The sequence below is a fragment of the Molossus molossus genome, unplaced genomic scaffold (assembly GCF_014108415.1).
Source record: "Molossus molossus isolate mMolMol1 unplaced genomic scaffold, mMolMol1.p scaffold_m16_p_7, whole genome shotgun sequence".
In the NCBI taxonomy this organism is placed as follows: domain Eukaryota; kingdom Metazoa; phylum Chordata; class Mammalia; order Chiroptera; family Molossidae; genus Molossus; species Molossus molossus.
The window spans coordinates 104055311-104078448 of record NW_023425401.1 but is presented as its reverse complement, the minus strand read 5'-3'; the positions used below and the strand labels follow the sequence as shown (position 1 = coordinate 104078448).

Genomic DNA, 23138 nt, shown 5'->3' with positions numbered 1-23138 from the left:
TGCCTGCCCTTCTTCCCCACCCACCCTCCGTTTGTCTGGCATCCAGCCCCAGAGATAAAGTGTTCTACTGAGCAACCATGAGAAAGACAGGCTTCTGAAGGGCTAACATAAGAATCCACTGTCACACATGTGAATCCCAGTGGGGAATCCAAAAAGTAGATTTATTCCTTCCAGTTGGGAAGACTAAGGAATGTGAAACTAAGGGTACGCAAGTTTTGATGTGGGAAGATGAAGAAATCAAGTCATTTTTTCAAAACAAAGTCGGGCCTGGGTCTTGTAGTAACCCTGCCAACATGGGATATTTAGCAGTTTGATGAAGTATAAAACCCTCTAACACAGGGCTTCTCAACCTTCCTAATGCCGCAACCCTCTAATGCAGTTCCTCATCTTGTGGTGAACCCCAACCATAAAATTATTTTTGTTGTTACTTCATAACTGTAATTTTGCTACTGTTATGTCTTAGGCGACCCCTGTGAAAGGGCCGTTTGACCCCCAAAGGGGTCGTGACCCACAGATTGAGAACCGCTGCTCTAAGGCCTGGGTAGAAAACCCCAGTGCTGTTGTTGGAGCGCCAGGTTCATATCATTTTAGTTCCCAAGTCTCTTTTTTTGTTTGCTTAATGTTTGTTTTTGTGTTTCTATTTAAATTTTTTTTTTTTTTTTTGGTTACATTGGTTAATAAAACTATAGAGCAAAAAGGCGAAGGGATTAAACAAAACAAAGTTCACAAATTCTGTAAGCGTTAACGTTCCCAGTGTAAATATAATCCTTGCAATAATGCTTAACAGATACTGAAGAAAGGTGTTAGTGATCCAGTGGTCCTCTGGTAAATGTTGAACTACCAGCTATCCACTTGTATTAGCTGACTTCCAGCACTTGCCAATGTCCATGGTGTTAATAGTCCCATCGTGCCCAATCAAACTACCAACATGATACTGCTGCACTTGGACTTGGGCAGAGATGCTCAGCAGCACAACATGATGCAGTGTTGACACTGTACTTATCCAAATAACACAAACAACTTCATAACACAAAGGTAAAATGTAGTAAAATAAATAGGCGTTGGAAGTTTTCATTACCTTTGTTTTTTTGGTTTTGTTTTTTAATTTTTTCCTTTGTTGGTTTTAGAGAGAGAGGAAGGGAGAGGGAGAGAGAGAGAGAAACATTGACTGGCCGCCTCCTGCATGCCCCCCACTGAAGGTTGGGCCCACAACCTGGGCATGTGCCCTGACCAGGAATCAAACTGGTGACCTCTTGGTGCCAGTGAGCCACACCAGCTGGGCTACTATTTACTTTAATGATGGCTATGTTCAATAATCAATTCTCAAGAAGGCTCCATAACATGATGATAGCATCCCACCTCTGGGTTTTCGCTTCGAACCTGTTATTCATTCAAACAAGCATCTTTGTTTTCTCCTTCCCTTGAGTTAGATGTGTGCAAACCTCACAGAACTGTCCTTTGACAGAATTATTCCTACGCTCTTTCTAAACTTAGATCATTTTCAAAACTGGAGGCAATAAAAGCCCAGTGTTGAAGGTAAGTAGTACCTTTCGTGAGTAAAATATAATTGCCCTAGCAGGCAAAGATTTTCACATCAATGCCCCCTGTACCCACTACAAGGCTGGTTGGAATCAGATATGTCCTGAGATTTTGGTGAGTGGAGCATCTTCCAAAGGACACTTACCAATCCCAAGAGACGTGGACCAGCTTAATGAAGACACCCACGACTACTCTCCAGAAAGCTCATTCATTAATTCCACCTCCCGACCTTTTTGTGCCTACACAGTGTATCGTTTTTATGCCTCTGTTGTTTGACACATTCAGTTGCCTCTCTCTGGAGTTCACTTCTCCCCTTCTCGGCCTATGAAGTTGCTCTTCACACTTTGAAACTCAACTCAAATGACACCATGTTTGGGAAGACTTTCAACTGAACCAAAGAGAATAAGGCACTTCCTCCCTGTTTCCCAGAGTGCTTTGCATATGATAGCTACCAACACAGAGCTGTGTCTTCCCACACTAAAATCTGGGCTGCAGCACATAGGCACCATGGCCTCCAGATCTTTGTATGTTCTGTGCCTAGAACATAGTAGATGTTCAATAAACGCCAGCTATCTTTAGTGATGAGGTTTGTAGATGAATTTGGAATATGAATAAACACGGTGACCTAAAACACGGAATGCCAGCGTAGTTGACGGTTAACAGAAGTGTAGTGAATGACGCATGGAAAGAAGGTATGTCCCTGCACTCTGTCTCAGCAAGCTGTCTGATGTGGCCCCACAGCCTATTCCAAGACCCACCTGACAACAGGGAGAGAGGGAGCCATGTGGATGGTGAGAAATCTAGAGATCATTCAACGGCCACATCTGCCTTGTAAACCTGGGTATTTTGTTAGGGGATATGAAGCTGTCTTCACTTAGTTGCTAGTCTGCCTGTATAGCTCAAAATTACAGAATTTGGACAGGAGGGGAATGCTCAAAGGAGTCACGCGGAGATTGGACATGAGGGTTTCATCTTAAAATTCAGAACTGTGCAGCCGAGAAGGGCCTGCCTCCCAGCTGTGAGTGCTCCATCTCTAGACTTGCTTCAAGCAGGGCCTCTGTACCAACCTGGGAAGTGTGTTGTCATGGGGATGCCTGCTCTCAGAGGAGGTGCACCTGTGTGACCTATATATAGCCTTGCAGTTCCATGAGGCAATGTGTTCAGTTACATCATGACTCTCAACCTGGGGGGACTTGGAGCCACGTTGACTTGGAACCGGAATCCCAAGGTTCCTTCCAGTAAGGTGGAAAATATGTCAAAATAATTTTCTCTCCAGGAGCCCCATTTGACACCGAGGGTCCTTGTCACATCAAGACAAACGTGTGGAACCAAAACATGTCTAGGTCGTGCCCAACACAGAATTCTAACAGCAACTCAGAGGCTGAACCACTGGCCAAAGGCTCTCGAGCAGTTTAATGTCAGATGAGGATGAACGTCTTGGGGCCTAAATCCCGGTTCCTGTCTCCAGAATTGAGACCTGGGACGGAAGTCATTATGGAAGGATGGTTCCAACAGTGGCAGGTCCTCCAGTTCCCCTTTCCAGTGCCCTTCGTGTTGCTGAGACCGAGACGAGGACTTCCTTACACAGTCTCCTGACTGCAGCTTCCGCCAGCACACTGTCTAAACCCGGGTCCTCAAATACTGATGCATGAGAACCACCCGGGGTCCTGCTAAAATGCAGACTCTGATTTAGTCGGTCTGGGTGGGCCTGAGGGTCTGCTTATCTCACAAGCTCTCAGGAGACCAGTGCTGTTCCACGGATCACACTTTGAATAGCAAGGGACCGCCATGCCTGTGTGATGCTGGTTGGGATGGGGTGACTATTGTGCATGCCCAAAGCAATCTGGGCCTTTCCCAAACTGACCAGTCAGATTCCACTGCAGAGAGAACATTAGGAAGAAACAGGCAGTAGACTGCTCTTGGAAGTTGATTATTTTTCATTTGTTAAGAAGGGAGTGTGTGCAGAGATGAAAGTAGCAGAAGGGAGTCTCTCAGGGGAAATATCTGAGTGGATTTGTGTGCTGATTATTTTTGGGGGAGAAGGGAAGGAAAGGATTTGCATATCAGAAGGAGATAATTGCTTTCCATTTAGTTCTTCAGTTTTTTCCACAAAGTTTGCAAGGAGGGTAGGTAATTAGGCCCGGGGGAGGTGGAGGAGAGAAAGTTCTCAGAATGAAAAACTGTTTTCCCTGCTGGCCTCTACTGCAGCATCAGAAGTATCTGCCTACTTTTGGAGAGGCCCATAGATACAAACTTGTCTTGTGGTAGTTTGTTTGTTTAAAAAGCTTAATTGAAGATCAAGCTACCTGGTAATAACAAGAGATTCAGGCATCTAAATTGTCCCAGGCACCCTGGGACATTTTCTCCCTCCCAGCACCTCCTTTCTTCACAGCCATGGCTCAGTGGGGTAGCCCCACACTATGACCTGTGACCTTCACGCTGCACATTAGGACCAGGGCTTCTCCTCTCGACACCGTGGGAACCAAGCTAGCATCAGAAGTAAGATGGGGCCGGTATCTACTCTTTGTCCTGTTTGGATCCAGTCCAGATCCAATATGGTGTAAGAAATCACACACCAGACTCTTCCTACGTCTACCGTCTTCCCACGACTTCCCAGCCACCCCCAGGTCGCCCAGGAATGCCTTCCCTCGTCCTGCTCCCACCCCATCATCCACAGCCCCAGTCCCACTCATCTCCTCCTCGTCATCTGGCTCCTGCCAGCTCTGCTTTACACCCCGGGCCCCTGGTGATCTCCAGGCGAGGCTGCTTCCCTGGCACATGGGCCTCAGGACCGTGGGAGGAGAGGCCATCATGTGCAGAGGAAGGCACCCGGCCTGGGACACTGGTCCAGCTTTCCTTCTGTGTCGAGTGCATGAGGATAAAGTCTAGGCCTTGGGACATCGTGACCTTTAGGTGTAAGGGGCCGTGGAGAGTGACCCCTCCCCCAGAGAGTCATTGCTGTTTACAGGCAAGATGTTTTGAGGGGCCAGAGAAAGGGAGTGGACAGGCAGCCTGGGGTGAGTGGTGCTTCTATCCAAGGGAGAAATCCCAGAAAAGGGGATCCCAATGGGAGGAACACAGTTTCTTTTATTTGGGGGATACCAACCCTCTCTGTTCTTCTCAGAGAACCCCACTTTCAGAACCCCATCCTGAAGTCAGTTCCTGAGAAAGAAACACCCCCCCCCCAAAAAAAAATGTTGCACACAAAGGAATGTAAAGGAATGTAGTCAAAATGGTAGAGCAGGACTGGGGAGGGCAGACTTTAACAGCACATTTTTATAATAATAGCCACATTCACTGAGCTCTTACCGTGAACCAGACCCTGGACTAAGAGCTTTATTTGGATTATTTCTTTTAGTTGATTTTTTTTTTTTTTTTGGTACATGCCCCTAGCGGGAACCAAACCCGGGGCTCTCTGGTCTGCAGGCTGATGCTCCAAGCGCTGAGCCAAATGGGCCAGGGCTCTTTTAATTGATATTATTGCAGTGTTTTCTCTCCACAGTTCCCTCAAATCCAACCATTCCTGAACTCTCAGGCTCACAGACACTTGCCTTTGAGACATTCAGATGGTGGGCACTCATTAGCTCTCTATAGTCAGTGAGCAGAGACTTCTTGGGGTGAGGGAGGAGTCCATCCTGGGCGTGTGGAGGTCCACTAATAGGGGAGGTCCTTATGCCTGTGACTTGACAGGTGCCCCCTGGTCCTCTCATCTGTGGGAAGATGAGAAGAGGATCCTCTTGGTCATATCTTCAATGACCTCCTTATTTCGGAAGGTGAAGATGAAGGGATTGAGGAAAGGGGTCACCGCTGCAGTCATCAGGGCCACCTGACGTTGAGGCGTGTGGAGTGGCCCTTGTCCGGCCTCACACAGATAAAAACGGTGCTGCCATAGCCCAAAAGCATCCCGGTGAGGTGAGAGGCACAGGAGGAGAAGGCCTTCTGGTGCCAGAGGACGAGGGGATGAGCAGCACTGCAGTGACGATGAGGACATGGGAGGCCACAGTGAGCAGCATGGTGGCCAGCATGAAGAGCAAGGACAGGAAGCAGTCCATGCGCTCAGTGTGGCAGGAGTCAAGGCAGGACAGGTTGAGGCGGAGGCAGAGTCACAGAAGTAGTGGTTGATGACATTAGGGCCACAGAACCAGAGCCGTGTTTTTTGCAGGGTGGAGGAGACGATGGAGAGGAACCCAACCGCCCAACAGACCACCACCAGCTTCACACAGATGGACCGTTCATGAGGGTTGGGTAGTGCAGAGGGTGGCAGAGGGCCGTAGAGTGGTCGATGGCCATGACTGTGAGGATCAGGAAGTTGGTGGAGCCCAAGGAGAAGTAAAAGAAAGACTGGGTCAGGCATTCGGTCAGGGACATGGTCTTGTGAGTGGACAGTAGCTCTGCCAGCATCTTAGGAACCACAGTTGAGGTGACCACCACCTCCATGAGGGAGAAGTTGCCGAGGAAGAAGTACATGGATGAGTGGAGGCGGGAGTCCAGGCCTGTGAGGGTGATGATGGTCAAGTTCCCCGATACTGTCAGCCTGTATATCAATAGGATGAAAGCGAACAAGAGGCTCTGGAACTCATGAAGGTGAGAAAATCTCAGGAGCACAAACTCCCTGACGATGCTGAATTACTCATTGCACTTGACACCAGTTCTCCGTGCTACCTGTGAGGAGCCAGGAGATCGTAGTGGGAAATAGCCATCATCCTCTCTCTCGACCTTGCTCCCTGATGGCCGGCCCAGCTCCCCCAGCATACTGACCAGTATGCATGGTTAATTTCAGTATCCAGAATACATAGTCCCAAAGGACAGAAGTTCCCCAAGGGCAAGGACAGAGCTGGTTCTAGTTTCTTATACCTGGTTCTGATGAGCTGGTCTAGGAGTTTGCACCTCCACATTCTCACCACTCCTAAACTCTTGCTCTGTGGTATTCCATCATTCATTATTTCATGCAACACATTTGTCAAGTTCCAACTCTCTGTGGGACATTTGGTGGGTCTGGTGAACCCTCCCTAACTTCCATATTTAATAATATTTTAATCATAGTAATACCTGCTATTAACTGAGTTTCTTTCATGTGCCAGGAATTGGGCAAGGTACCTTATACATTACTTCTTTTCTTTGGCTCCGCAGTTAGAGCATCAGCCCATGGACCAACAAGTTGTGGGTTTGGGTCTGGTCAAGGGCAGGTGCCTTGGTTTTGGTTCAATCCCTGGCCCTGGCCCTGGTCGGGGTCATGCAGGAGGCAGCGAGTTAATGTGTTTCTCTCACATCTGTGTTTCTCTCTCCCTCCCTCCCTCTCTTCCTCCCTCCCTCCCTTTCTCTCTCTCTCCATCTGAAAATCAATAGAAAAATATCCTTGGGTTAAAATTAAAAAATAATAATAATAATAATAAAATAAATAAATATGTGCCCATATTTTTCTTCTCATTCTTCTTTTATTCCTTCTGAAATCTCACCATCTCCCTTAAATGTAAATTAATCTGAAATCTGCATGTTTGTTCTCAGCCTATGTGTCTAACTGTCTGGTGACCTCAAATACATACTCAACACATGTGAAAACACACACATAATCCTCCCTTACCCCAAGCCAATATCTTGTTTATGGCTCCCCAAGCCCCAAGTCATCCAGGCTTGAAACCTGAAAGGTATCTCTGACTTTCCTTTCTCTCTTCTGAATCACTTGAATAGCCATTATTGCCATTATTAGAAATACTTTTTTTTTTTTTTTTTTGTCCATCCAGTCCCTTTTCTTTTTCCATAGCCCAAGTTCAAGGATTTGTTCCCTCTTAATCACTGCAACGGCACTCCTAATGGCTTTCCTATTGGGCAATTTCACTGTATCCAACCTACACATATACTGCTGTTATATTACAGCATTTTTGTAAAATACTCTATCCATAGGCTGTTTTTAATAATCTGAGGCATTGTGATTCCATGTATACCTTACTCTCAAAATCAACTCATCACCCTAGCTAGCCATCTACCTTCATGTAGAAAAAGACCAGAAGAGCACATTTAAAAATATTAACAATGGTTATCTCAGGCGTGGATGATAAGCATTTAAATGAATATCTATATCTATCTTGTTCGGCAAATTCTTTTCATTTGAATAAATACTATTTTTACTGATCAAAAAAATTTTTTTTAACATTTATCCCTCCCCGTATCCGCTAAATCGAGTGCAGACTCCCCCTGGACACCCCCAGCTTCCTCAGCTCTGCCCACCTACCCCTCCAGCCTTCCCTCACCTCCTTCTTGCCCTATATTTCGTGCTACCCCGACTCGGACCGCTTGCTGTTCTCCAAATGTTATCCCACCCTGATTTCACGCCCTTTTCCTAACCGTTCTCTGTGCTTGGAATACTCTGGCCTGCCATTTTTGCCTGGCAAACTCTTACCCACCCTCCAGGGACTGTCGCAAATGTCTGTCTTTTATGCAGCTTCATCCTTTATTCAGACGTGAATTGCAGAAGTTAGCATGTCTGCTCTGCATTACGATTATTCTTGCGCCAGCCTCTTCCCCAACGCCAGACTCCTCGCTTGTCAGTGACAGGGTTCTTTTGTCATCCTTAGAGACCCTACAGTACCGAGCACCATGTCTTACACAGTGTTAGGACTCAATACATTTGGGTGAAATAAGTGAATGAGTCCATCTATTGCGTTTTTGTTCCTAGACCTGTGAGGAAAGGTTTTGCCAAATGGAAACTGATGTTTTCTTTCATTGATTATTTGTGTGAATGTTTGCTCTGTGGGTTTCCCAGAAGGCAATGGGACACTCATGGCCTGGCAGTTGCTGATCAGAAAGGTGAGATGAGACCAGGTGTGTTTCAGAATCTAATCCCAGAAGGGTCTGGACAGTACCCTCTAATCAAACACAATACTGTTTCTGCAGCAACACACATGAATATTCACACTCAATGAAATAAAGGCTGTATAATAGGTTCACATCAGGGGATCAGGGGTTTAACTGCCCAATTTGCTTGTCCCCAAAGGGAGGACAAGACAAGACCAATGCAGGGAGTAGAGCCGTGACCCTCAAGGACCAGCACTAGCAGAGTGAACTAGAGGACACAGGCAACTGGAATCATTAGCTTATTTATTCAGTCACTCATTCAGAAAAACACCATTGACTGAGCCAGATACTCTTGGTGCTCAACTGGCAGGGAGCAAGGGCGCTGTGATGTAAGGAATGGGGCGTGGCCAAGGGGGGGTACTCACCAGTGCCAGGCCCTCCTCTTCCACCCAGGTCCCAGATGCAGTACACAGAGAGTGCACAGCAGCAGGATGGAGACACTCCACCCTGCCCGGCCCCTGCCTCCTGCTATATGGACACTCAGTGGAAACCAGAGACCACCGCACATGGGAAAGATGGAGGCTCCAGCTCTCCTCTGTGCTGACCGTGTCCCCAATGGGGTTGAACAGGAGCATGAAAGTGGTTCCCAAGGGGCGCTGCCTCCACAGGGGACACGAGCACATCCCAGGCCTCTCCCCAGTTTGGCAAATGTGAGCTCCAGGGGACAGGCAGGTGACCATGAGTCCCCAGGGGGTTCCTGGGGAACCGGGACTGCTCTCTCTCCTTCCTGTCTCTTGGGGCACGGAGCTCAGTGCAGCCCTGACAGTCCCGGGATCTGGGCTCCAAGATGAGCAGAGCAGGGAGTGGGGTAAGGAGTTGGACACCAGCTCCTTCAGACAGTTCCAGAGCAAAGACAAGGAACTGAGAATTCTCCTGATCCCTGGTTACTTGGGAGGGCAAAACCGGGACCAACAGTCTTGTTTTCTTATAAACTAGGAATGAGAGATGCTGATGTAGTAAAAACATCTCTTTTAGAAAAGGAAGGAAGGAAGGAAGGAAGGAAGGGAGGGAGGGAGGGAGGGAGGGAAGGGAGGGAGGGAAGGGAGGGAGGGAAGGGAGGGAGGGAGGGAGGGAGGACCTGGAACTGAGTGTAAGATATTGGGGGCGGGGCTGGCTCTCCTGACTAAGAGGACCTTCAGAGCATCTTCTCTCTGGGCCTCCGTTGCTCACTGACTGCAGGGAGCTCAGACCGAAACGCACGCTCCTGCCATTGAGGGGAGAGGGAGCCACTGATAAAGGGATCATGGCCACGGTTCCCAGGGAAAAATATTAACTGAAACCAAAACGAGAAATTGAGGACCTGTTTACAATTATGAAATGGTAATTGTACAAACACACACACACACTGTTTGTCATTTTATGTATTACGTAGTCTTAGGAAGAAATGAAAAAAAAATATGACAAAGGAACCCTTTCACAGAGGTAGAATTAAAACATTGTGACTACCAAAACCAAAGGTTTGGTATCTCTTTAGCAGTGAGACCACCCTCCCTGACTTCTCCACCAACCCAAGAACACGCACCACCCCCATGCCTAGGACAACACTGGCGTCCTTCTCCCTCGTCTCTGGCTCTCTCTCATAGCAAGGACACCTTGGTCGGGTGCTGCCCGCGGGCATTGTCTCCTTCGGTTCTCTCAACAACCCATCAGGAGGCTGTTACTGGTGTCACTTCCCTCTGATGGAACAGAGGAAGCCCCACTAAAGGGCACACACCTGCTTAGGGGTACCTGGGTTTGAACCTCAAAGAGCAGACAACAGATGACCTTTGATTTGCACAGTCTAGACTTCTGTAGCACATGACCTTGAACACTCTCTACACTGACATACCTAATTCACCTTGCACAAGTTCCTTTGGCTGCGCAGCTGGGAACATTTCAAGTATCACATAGAGTATCCCCCCTGCCACCTACCAGTTCAGTTTTGTCTCCACAGTTATTTTACAAAGGGAAGATAGAAAACTGGAAAGTAATGATGCTTATAATTTTTTAAAAATAGTGTAAGTCTCATAAATGTAATCATTAGGCATAGGAAGGGTGGAGCATCTTTAGTTTCCATCCAAAGCCCACTGAACTTAAGCTGGTTGATTGTATGTTCATATGTAAGAGAAAAGGACAACATTAAACAACGTTTGTATTTAATCCTGGGATGCATGATCTAACCAGGAATAGATCAGCTAGAAATAGTTTGAGAATAGAGAGTATCTTTTAACCAAAGATTATAGACCACCTTCAGCCCCATCCCAGGAATTGGGAGAACCACTGAGAACTCATTTAGAGATGTCTTACTCACTTTCATCAGAAAAACAGGAGGTTTTCAATCCTGGTACTTAGTGTCCACTGAATTTACTATTTTCTCTTTCTCCAACTTCTCTCGATTACATCCCTTATTGATCTACATTTCTTATTTTAGGACTCTTTGAACTTTCCTGGTAGAACTAAAGAGGAACCTTCTGTTTTCCCATTATTGGGTTGTTCATACATCCAAAAGATAGCAATGGTTACACGTAGATATCGTGTCCTGCGCACATACAGTGAGATGGCTTTGAGTTGCATGGAATAATGAACTTGTTGATTTTTTACTAGAAACCAGACTTTGGAATCCACTGTTTGCCATTAGAATTCCATGCCAGGCTACCCTTTCTCCTTATCTTTTCCTTTTTATTCTTCATCCACCCTCTTTCCAAAACGCCTCTGCTTTCTCTTTGGTTTCTCTTTTCTTGGTCCCCTAAGCATCCTTTTTGCTCTTTAAACTCCCCATCACCTGATATGAAATAGACCTTCCCATTCGAAGATCTGGTTTATAGAGTATGGTCTCCATATATATGGGAGGTGAAATATCCCAAACTTGGTGAACTTCTATTTGCATAATAAATTTACATAAGAATTTTTGAAGAAAAGAGAAGCACAGTACATCTGTCTCAAGGATTGATTCCAGGATAATGTCCCATGAGCACGTGTCTAATCTCTGGAAGGAAAAAGTCTGAAGGTAGAATTTAAAGGAACTCTGAGTCATGTTTCTGGGAGGCAAGCATGACTGGGGCCCTGGATCTTTGGCCCACAATGATTGGTTTGAGCCCAAGGCCGGAACACGCCTCAGGTGTCCATCTCCCGCAGTCTTCTAGGTGACAAAGCTGCCTAGCAGCAGCAGCCCCAGCTCAAAACTGATTTGGGCCCCTGATCAATCCTCAAATCAGATTCACAAATCTCACTCTGGCAGAAGCTCCGTTATAACTGCTTCCTACTCACCCCTGATCGAAGGACATCCCTCATCCATGCTCCCATTCTGCACACCAGCAGAACCTCTGCTCCTAATCAAGCAATCCATTTACCCCCATTATCATGCCAGGTCCTCTCTCCTTGGAACTGCTGCTGAGTCATCTCCTCCCCCTAGAAATGCTGCATCACAACATCCTCCCTCACCTCACATCCTACACACATGGAAGAACTTGCCAGTCTCCTTCACTGTCATAAAAATTCCAACTGCTAGTGCCATTTCATCGTGATTTTCAACTGGGGATTGAGGACTTAGATTACACTAGAGCCAGACCTAGTTTGACATCCTGTAGAGATTGGGACGAAATAAGACAGTGCAATTAGCAGGAATATATAAATCCAAGAGCATTAATAAGGGAGCTAGTACACTGCCTCTCTTAGATATTCAGAAATTAAATTTCCCTGTAATAAGAATAAAACGCTCACTAAGAATTTTCTGCAACCCACAGAACCTCCCGGAGAGGCGGCCTCTCCCCCCTCGGCCCTCAGCTCTCAGTCCGTTTCCAGAGGAATGAAGCACCCCTCTCAGGACACACTGCACGTCCTGCCGTGAGATCGCTGGGAGGGGCTGTGCCTTCCCAGAAGGATGCTCAGGGCTCATGACAGCCACATTATGTGCGTCTGACTGCAGCTTCCTGGCAGATAGTTTCACATTATTTAGGATAAACACTTAGAATGGTAAGTTCAAGAATCTAAGGCAATAGCAGCTCTGGTTCAGGAAGTTCTGTCCAGACCATTCAAGTACAAGTGCTAGGGTAAGAAGACTGCAGTTGGGAACAAAATTCACAAACGTGTTGTAATCATAAAGGGCCTGGTGATCTCTGCCCATCCCTAACACAGTCACCTCTCCTCCTAGAAGGGCGCAGTCGAGAATTCACTGATAAACATCTTTCCAGGCCCCTTCTTCCTCCCACCTCCCTACTGTCCCTTTCACCTCTTCCAGTCCTTAGGCATGCTTTTATTATTATTATGATTGATTTTAGAGAGAGGAAGGAGGGTAAAGAGAGACATCAGTGTGAGAGAGCAGCACCAATCAGTTGCCTCCTGCATGTGCCCTACTGGGGATTGAGCCTGTAACCCGGGTGTGTGGCCTGGCAGGGACTCAAACCCACAACCCTTGGGTGCATGGGACAGCACTCCTACCCCCTGAGCCACACCGGCCAGGCCCCTTAGGCATTCTTTATCACACTTACATTCAGGTCTTCTTTTACTCCCCGTTTCCGAGCTCAGACACGTCCTTTCTACTGACTGAAAGCCCCTCACCAAGACCACGACACATAGGATGGCGGCAGTTCATGTGCCTAACAGGTAAAAACGTGATACTTTCTCTGAGCAACAACTGTGCTCTTTCTCATTATCAGAAGGTAGGAATGAAAATTAGCCATCTACCCAAAGAAAATGACGGTTACCTTTTTTTTTTAACATCATAGGTTTTTAGTCAATTTGGAAATGACAAAAAAAAAAAAAAAAAATTAGAGGACTCACCCCAGAGCCCCTTGGACATGCGCAGAAGCCCCTCACAGAGGACCAGGAAATCCCCCAGCTCTGTCTTCATTCTCCACTTATTAATCAACTCTTCCCAAAGCATCAACTTGCAACACAGAACATTTTTTCTAAGTTTAATTTACTGTTCTTCGGTTTTGCTTAATGACAAGTGTTGTATTAAAAAATAGAAGACTGATCCCAGCACATTTTTGGTTCATTTAGCCCTGAGACATTTTGGGAAACATCACTCTCTTCTTCTCTGGGGAGGGATGGTGTAAGTTTAAACACACAGACACACACACACACACACACACACACACACACACACACGTGTTTTCCCCTCAAGAAAATTGGACTGATTATTATTTCTCATCCTTTGACAGTTGACCCCACACCCCTCTGCCACTGCACCTGCCCAAGCAGGGAGCTGTGTGAGGCTGGACGAGGAATGTAATTGGAAGGCGTTACAACACCAAAGTGAAGTAGGATTCTGCCACCGGTACCACAGATCGCAGGCCACATTTCTCATCCACTTTCTTGTCTTTTTTGCTGCTGTACCCCCTCCTCCCCCCAACATGGATGCATCTTCAGGGGCCATGTTATATGATTCTATCTACATGACATTTTTGAAATATGGCATCGTACTCTTTTTTCAAGATGTTACCATTGGGGGAAACTGGGTTAAGGGTACATGGGATCTATCTGGACCATTTTATGCAAAGTCATGTGATTCTACGATTCCCTCACAAAATTTAAAGGAATACATAAAATAAAATCAACTGCACACCAAACATCATTATGGCCTGGCCAGTGTGGCTCAGTGGATTGAGCATTGTCCCATGGACTGAGAGGTCCTGGTTCGATTCCCTGTCAGGGCACATGCCCGGGTTGCGGGATCGATCCCCAGTAGGGGGCGTGCAGGAGGCGGCCATCAATGTGTCTCTGTCATGGATGTTTCTATCTCTCTCCCCTTCTCCCTTCCTCTAAAAATGCAATAAAAATATATTTTAAAAAAAGAGCCCATCATGACATGTTTTGCAAGGGCATATATAGAACACAGACCCTGAGCAGATTAGAGTAACTGCTTCCTGGGAGGGAGCATGAGGAATGAGGATAAAGAATATATTTTGTTCATAAGAGAAAAAGTTTTACATTTAAAACTACTTTCAATTCAGTGGGTCCAGTTTGGCTCCTACTGGCTTTCTGACTAGCCAAGAATGGATTGTAGCACCACACTCACTACTCCTTCTTGAAGGCATCCAGTCTTAAATCAGGAGTTGCTGCCAAAAAAAAAAAAATCCCTCATTAATCTGAAGTTTACATACTGTCCATGGAGTTCCAGAGAGTCGAACGTATCAGACAATTGGCTCAGGTGGGTATGCGACATAATAGCTCCATTTTAACTCGGGTGGCAAATATTTACACAGCCACCGAGGCCATGCAAGCCATTGTTCACAAGGACAGCCATGCCACTACAGGAACAATTACATTTTCATTTCAAAATCTCCTGTTTTGGGCAGTTCCGCTAACTGCCTTATTTTAATTGTATAGGCATATTGCCATGACATAATAGAACAGGTTCGGTTTAAAACACCAATATCACTATTCTTATGTCTTAGTTCCCTTTTAAATTTTCTATGAAAGTATCATGTTTGAAAACAGAGAGGAAACTTTTCTGCTAAGGGGTCTGAGGAGAGATTTTAAATAAATTACCAGGGAAAATTACTTGCAGGCTTAAGATCTAATTCCAGAAAGATTTATATTTATCAACCCTTTTCTGAGTAGAAAACAGAAAATTCAACAAACTTGGGCCCAGTTGATCTTTAAGAATGTATTATGCCAAGAATTACGTTAGATACTGGTGAAACCTGTAAGTCAGATATACCTCTATCCCCGGACTCAAAATTGAGTAGAAGAGACAAGTAAACAGAAAATTACAATTTAACATGTAAAGGAGTAGAGATAGGAGCAAACTCCTGGGTCAGTAAAGAGTCGGCAAAGAGCGGACTGTAGCTGGGGGACCAAGAAGGAGTGACATTCAAACCATTCTTGAAGCAGGAGTAGGTGTTTGAGTGACAGCAAGGAAGGGAAGGGCATTCCAGACAGGAAAGCAGGTACATGGCCGGCTTCAAGACAGGAGCGGAAACAGCATCTTCCCCCTTATGGTTCTGAGCTCTAGTCAGGATTCTCCTGGGTGCAACGTGATGTAGATGGAGACTCAGCAAGGTGAGGAATCACGGCATCTCTGAGGACTGACCACCCTCCCGGCCCCTGTCCCTGATGTGACTCATCCGCTTCTTCAGCTGCTCTTCATCCCCTTTCCTCTCCTGACCAACTTGCTCTGAGTCTCTCCTACCTGACAAATCTGTAGGTCAATCTAGTTCCCATCGACTCATAATGGTACCATGGCCCAGCTTATCCTGCACGTACAGGTCAGGCATCTACCATTGCTTCTGTTCTTCCTTCCAGTTCCTGACAGGACCATCCAATCAGCCCAGCTCAGTTTTCAGACATGTCCACTGGACATCATAAAAGTCTCACAAGGTAAGTAGTAAACCCAGCATCTCATATAGAAAAAGGAAACATAGTCTCCCATTCAGTTTCTCTTTTGATATCTAGGTACCTCATTGAATATTCTGGGTCCGAGTTTCCAGACTGAGGGGGTCTAGAATGTTGGTGTTTTGCAAGCCTTGCTACCTATTACAACCACTTCTGTAACGTATTTAGTCCTTCCCTAGAAATTGTGATATAATTCGTTGGCCTGGGGTGAGGCTCCCCTGGTGATTTTATTGTGCACACCCATCAAGAACCGTGGAGCCTTGCTCTCAGTGCGTTGCTGAGGCAGAGGTGATCGGCTTCCGGCCAGTGACTGGTGAAGTCCTTCCAGCCTTGATCATCAGCATCAGCCAGAGACCCAGATCCTCTCTGACAACACCCCGCTGATTCTTCATACCTTTGGCATGTATTACTAAAAACAGACCGTATTCAGAAACCCAGACATTCCAGATTATAGAATGAGCTCATGGAGAAAGCAGGATGGTGCATGATAGGCTAAATCCTCACTGAATTTTTGGATTCTATTAACCGATGGTGACATTAGCTATATGGCTATGCAGTGACCCGAGGGCAGCTGACCTTAACAGACAGCACCATTTCACCTTCACTTGCATTTCTCCCTCTTTGGTTTGGAGCCATTTCCCTCAATGCTCAGTGAGGGGCATGTTCTTCCCTCACTATGTCCCATCCCCTAACATGGTCATAAGATTGGAGAGACAGGTCGTTGTCTCTTATCTGCATCATCTTCCTGGTTGGAAAAATACTAGGAGGGGCATGTTTCTTGGGGTGTCTCCTCAGGACTTTAGACAAACTGTTCTTTCTTTTTTGATAGCTAGTGGGTGACTCAGTCCTGCCCATGTTATTTCATGACTAGCAGTCACAGGTTGATTTTCTGTCCCAAAGATTCATGTCTCCCAGATCATCAAAAATCAACACTGGGACTAGCCCACTGTCCTAAATGACGTAGCCCAAGGATTTTTTGGCATGGGCCAGCAGCCAGATATTTATTCTGGGCTTAGACGTTAAGGGATGTCATATGGAAATGAGGTAAAGTAGAAGACATGGAGCTCCTGGGATGTGCATGGTCAGCACCCATATACTGAAACAGACCCTCATGCAGAAAGTCACTGTTTTCAAAACACCAATACACAGACACATGAGCAGGAACATCAGACTGGGGTCACCAGCACTCGGCTACCACATGAGGTAACAATGCACTTGTACTTGAACATCATGCCCCACCCCTGCCCATGACTCATTATCAATAGTTACACAAATTCACATCAGAGGAAAATATGGTGAGCAGTGAATGCTAGCTACTTCTTTCGCACTTCCTTGCGTATCCCCTATACATCCAGGGATGCGGTGCCTTTGGCCATGGAGAAGGAGGTGTACTGCCCTTAGTAGATGAGCTAGCCAGTCTCGCTATTCTTCCCTTTCTAGCAGAAGAGTAGAGCTCCCCTTCGGACACAGGAGAAGCCTGGAGGTGAAACTACACAGTGAAGGCCAGAAGCAGGGCTTAAACATTTTGATGATGAGAAAGTTTTTCTCAAAGCCTCATTAGTGTTACTAGAGAACCACTTGCCACCATAGAGGGCTGAGAACCCTAATTCAGTACACTGCCCCCTCTTCTCTCATATTGCTCTACTTGCCAGAGGTCATCTCATTCATCCTTCTGCTTCCAAGGACTGGTGGTTGCAGCAGTGATAACAGGCATGCTGTCCGGTCCTCTTCTTTCACCCCTTTCCAAGGTATATTGGAGATTGAGGAAGTTTACCTGACTGAATAGCACTCACATGCCACATGCCTATGCCTATAGACTACAGCCAAGCCATGCCCAGCATATATTCCAAAATTGAACTTGGACAATATCCTCAAATAACTTTTCTTTTTCTCCAGAGCCTGGGCAAGTTGTGTAGTTTGGGACAACTGGTCACCTACCGTTTATTCTGAGGTCCAGGCCGGAGAGAAAGAAAATCAAGACTCAGAACTCAGTACGGTTCTTCACAGGTGGCCCAACCAGTGCTGAGTATAAGGAGATGTGCCTTCCATGAGTCAGGACCCAAGGTTGCCAAAGTTAGAGTTCCTTTCTCAGGTTGCCAAAGTTTGCTCAGGTCTCCTGATCATATCATCTAGTCCATGAATAATTGTAAGTTCTACTCTGTGCCAGAAACTGGAGATAGAAAAAAATATAGCATAGACCTGGACCTCAATGATCTCAGAGTAGAACATGTAGCTCTGAGCTCATATTCTGATAAGTGTAATTTGAATTATGTTTCATTATGAGTATTCATGTTCCTTTACTTAATCATATCACCCTCATCAGAAACTTTGCTTTCTATTCATTTTTCTTGAAAACTGTTTTTACATTTAATTATCCCCATCAACTTAACATTCACTATTTGGATAGAGTAGCCAATTCAGCAAGGAGCAGGAAAATTCAGAATTCCAGGATGAAATTCCCCAGGAAAAAAATATATATATTCCCATAGGCTATATGACATATAAAGATGTGTGATAAGAATTAAAAATAGGTGTATAGAAGTTCACACAAATGAAAAAAATATTGCTCTTATATTTCAAAATGCAACATCTAAACTAAAAAAACAAAGAAAGAAAATTATACTTAACTCCACAATGAATAACATTTTCATAATTATAATTATATAGTCACTGATCAATGATTTAATTAAAATGGTAATAATTTGGGGAAGGCTGAGAGGGAGAAGTGGGGTCTAAAAGAGTCAAATCCATATCTATCATAACAGAAAGTGAATAGAAAATATCTAAAATTGATCAATCAACCAATAGCAGTATAAGCGTATCATTAAGAGGTTTGGAAATCAATACTACTCTTTGAAATTGGACTGGAAAGGGGTGGTAGCCTGTGGGTTTCAGTACAGGTCTTTTAGCATTCTTTGTGTTTTTAAACATATATTATATTTCACTTTGATTTAAAAAAAAAAATCTTTTTCTTGTGAGCTTAAGCACTGTAGTCAATCATTAGTTCCAACGTCAACGAAAGAGCAAAAAACTACATATTGTTCCAGCAAGGGAGGGAGCATAAAACAACAGTCCACAGTAGAACAGCCTACAGAGCCCGTCTATTCCTCACTGAACATATGGGTCTGAGGAACCCAGTCGGGGCCAATTCCAAAAAGAAAACTGTCACAACATTTAAATGAAGTGTCCAGCAACACACCAGGGTTCATTGTTGCACACCTCAGTGACTGGTGTGAGCCCAAATGAGCCTTTTACAATCTGACTCCAATTAATTTTTTTAACATGGGTACCCCAAAACTTTATTCAGAAATTATTGGTTCTAGCCATACTTGCCTTCTCACGATTGAAGTATCTTTTTTTCTGTCCCCACAATTTTGGGTTACATCTTTAAGCATACCAACACCTAGATCCTTTCTGAATGCAACCCATCTTTCAATACTCGACAGGTCAACTTCTTACTGCATACCTGTGAAATGCAAAGCCCCGCCAGGTGCTACAGAAGTGAGCCCTCCACAAGCTTTATGTTTCATTAGAACTTGAACACACATAGGCAGATAACCACAGTGCAAGGTGAAGTGGAGAAAGGTCAACTCAAAGTACTGAGCATTCATAATGTGTATCATACAGAGATTTCTCATATATTCCCTATCCCTACACATGCACATATGGCCCCCTCCATTTTCAATATCCCCTGCCAGAGTAAAACATTTGTTACAACAGAGGAGCCTATACCCAGCTGGTGTGGCTCAGTGGTTGAGTGTCAACCCATGCATCAAGAGGTTACCAGTTCGATTCCCAGTCAGGGCACATGCCCAGATTCTGGGCCCGATCCCCAGTGTGGGGCATGTAGGAGGCAGCCAATGGATGTTCTCTCTCATCTATTTTTTTTTTTTTTTTTGTGGTACGTGCCCCTAGCAGGAACTGAACCCGAGACTCTCTGGTCCGCAGGCTGATGCTCAACTGCTGAGCCAAATTGGCCAGGGCTCTCATCGATGTTTCTATCTCTCTCTCCCTCTCCTTTCCACTCTCTTCAAAATCAATAAAGAAAATATTTTTTTAAACATGTACTATGACATCAATTTAGGACTAGAATATATTCCATACAGAGGGAGTTTGTGAACCATGCCTCAAGGGATGCAGAGGACACAGAAGTAGAAATGTGAACTGCGGGAAGGCATTGAGAAGGGTTGGGAGGTAAGGGTTTCTACGGGAGAACAGTAGGTGCACCTGTAAATGCAAGTTGGTGACAGGGTAGAAGGCCTTGAAAGCCAAATTGAGGAATTTTTACTTACCTCAGTAGGTAAGGGAGCTGTGTAGATTTTTGAACCATAAAGTGACCCAGTCGGAGTATCCCTCTATAAAGATTAATTTAGCAGTAGTTTTCAAGATTATTTAAACTGGAAGAAATAGAATATAGAGACAGCAATTGGAAGCCATTCTAGTTATCACTAAAAAGTTCTGAGGATGTGAATGAATGCGGCAAAGAAAGAAAGGAAGGAAGAGGTTGCATGGAGATGGAGTGGAGAAGACCTCCAAGTGCCTGGATGGCTGATGGATCCACCTTTCTGTCTGCCTTGCTCCATGCAAAGAAGAGGCTTTACTCTGGGGAAACGGTAGCAGTCATAGGAGGAAGAGATTGTTTGAGTCGAATATGTTTGGGGTACACTGAATTAGAGTGTAAATGGGACATCCAGATGGAAGTGATCAACAGGCAACTGTAATGAGGATCAGGAGCTCAGGAATGAAGTCAGGGCTGGACATGGAGATATCTCAGCACCAAAGTGATATTTGAAACAGGGGAGAGTATAAATCAAAATACTCATAAGTAATAATTTTTTAAATTCTGTTCACAAGGTTGGGGGAGGGGGAAGAGACAGAATAACAGAGAGGGGCCTTACAATAAAGTGACCCCTCTCTTTTTGCTCTGCATTGCTTTTGCTATGCATTTGTTGTTGCTGTTCATTTCTTGTTCTCTTCATTTATTTCACAGAGAGAAGGAAAGCAAACAAGTACACCAATTTTTCCATCTTGAGCAGAAAGTCCAAAGGAAAAGAACAATTCTGGAGAGGATTCTTTTAGTACTTCCCTGGTAGCATACCACTCCCAGCCAACCAAGACGCCCAGAAATTATCCTGAGAGCTGTAGGACTTAGTGAGCTAGTTGCTGAGACAGAAGGGAAATAGCTTTGCCCTGCTTTGCCTGGCTTTGCCCAGAACCAGGATTTCCCAAACCACAATCCTTTCAGTGCTAAAACTGGGAAAGTTCTAGGCAACCAGGATAAGTTGGTCATCCCCAAAGAGGTGGAATGAAGAATGTGGACAGAAATGCCTCATCTCTCATATCAATTATTTTTCTAAATTAATTTTTTACAAAAGTGTCCAGGGCTCAGAGGCAGACACTTATAAGGAAAGTGTGGGTTAGCTCTGTGCATGTAAAGCTCAGAGGGACTAAGCTCCTGGTTCCCTGGGGGGTCCTGTCAGCAACCATTCACCAGTAGCACTGGAGCCTCAAAGACCTAACCAGGCAACGTGTCTTGAGTCTAATCCTTGCAGATACCACACGGCAGAAAACAGGGTTGAAGTGAGAGGGTGGGGTGTGGGGGCTTGGCTCAGGGCAGTGCCAGACTGGCAAATGGAAATTCAACAGCAACAATTGTCTCGCACAACTGGAGTGGTTGAAATGGCAAGCAAGTAAAGACAGGTGGATTAAATTGATCCCTGAAACAAGGACATTATTTAGTCTATGAAACCAGAAAGAACAGCCTGTCTCCTGCCCTGTGACACATTTATGGTATGTGCCATTGTGCAGATCCTGTTGACGTTTCCTGTAGAAACAGAATCTGTCTCAAAGGGCACCTTGAAAGGTTAAGAAGATGTGTTGGGAACTCCTGTCAACCGGCCTGAAGGGGCTCACAAACCACCCATTCTTCCTGTCCCTTCAGAACCGCCCCCCCCCCCCAGGGCATCACTTGTTCATCCACCTATGTTTAGCTGAACTGTCAGATTAGATGTTAGTGCTGAATTCCAGAAGCAGAGGTTGGCCACAAAGATACACTGTCACTGTCGTTGAAACTGTGAGAAGCAGCACAATGTAATGACGAGAGGATGGCTTTTTGTAGTTAGAAAGACCTAGACATCAATATCGTCTGGCCGCTGACTACCTGTGTCACCTTGGGTGAACTGGCTTACAACCTTGGTTTAATACTATGTATCTCATAAGGAGTTTTGTAAGACAAAGACATAAGCAAATGAAAATGCCAAGCTCATGTCAACAGGTAAAGGGAATTTCCCATCTTCTCCCAGAGTGGCCTGATTTCCTGCACGTCTGTGTGACTGTGGATATGTGACTGTGGGGGGAGGGGGAGGGTGGCTATGGTGGGGATGTGTGTGTGTGTGTGTGTGTGTGTGTGTGTGTGTGTGTTCAGAGCACCTTCTGGCTTAGAATCTTATCCAGTAACGTAAGCCCTCTCTTCTTCGTCCTTCCGCAGTAGCTATATTTTAACTGTGTGCTGAAGCTGCAATCGCAAAGCTAGACTGGCTGGACTTCCCCATCTCCCCATCGAGAAAAGGGGGCGGGAGCTTGTTTCGTCCTAATTTGGAGAGACATGAAACTCCCTCTGCCCCTGAGATATGCTACTCCCAAGGCTTCTCTCGCTGGTTTGGGTAACTGAGTCAGAACGGACCCATCCCCCAATCCCACATACTCAGTTCCCTTGACAAAAACAAGCCGAAGTCCCTCCTTCAGCCCCCGCAGCTCTGCCTCATTCTTCACCTCTGTCCCCCGCTCTCACCTTGGGTCATATACAATGAGCTCCTCGTCAACCATGACGTCTCCCAGGGAAGAATCTCACCGTAGAGGGCCAGCAGGTTTCTGGAGTGAGAAGTCTGAAGAAATCCTTTATAAATGTCCATTTCACAGCATAAATCTGGGAAAGGGAAGGAATCCTTGGGACTCCCAAATGGGGGCATCTAGAACTAGAGAACCTCAGTTCTCCATCTGCGTCTCTGGACTCTGTGTTGGTGAGCAAGGGGAAATGTAAGAGACCTGACACAGAACAGCCTGCCTCATGGGTTTCTGGAGACTTAACCTCTGTTTCCAGGCTGCTGACCTGAGATGCCTAGAAAGAGTCAGACTTTAGAAGGGTTCGATTCCGGGGATTGAGAAATGGCGGCGGAGTGAACGGAGCTACACAGACAGTCTCCCAGAACCAAACTGGAATTACAACTATAACACAGACAAATCGACGGGAAAAAGCAACAGAAAAGCAGCTTGCGAGGACCATACAACAAGGGACACTGACTTGACCCTGGTAGGCTTGTGAAGGCGCGAGATGGGGGTTGGGAGCCCACGCTGCCTTAGCTGGGAGCAGCGCTCTCGGGTCACACTCCCAGGCGGCTCCACAGAGCGGAGCCGGGACAGAGGCTAAAACA

General features: G+C 45.7%; 1 pseudogene; it reads right to left on the bottom strand.

Moving 5' to 3' along the window:
* Positions 1-5245: 5245 nt before the first annotated feature.
* Positions 5246-22533, bottom strand: LOC118619717 (annotated as a pseudogene).
* Positions 22534-23138: the final 605 nt, after the last annotated feature.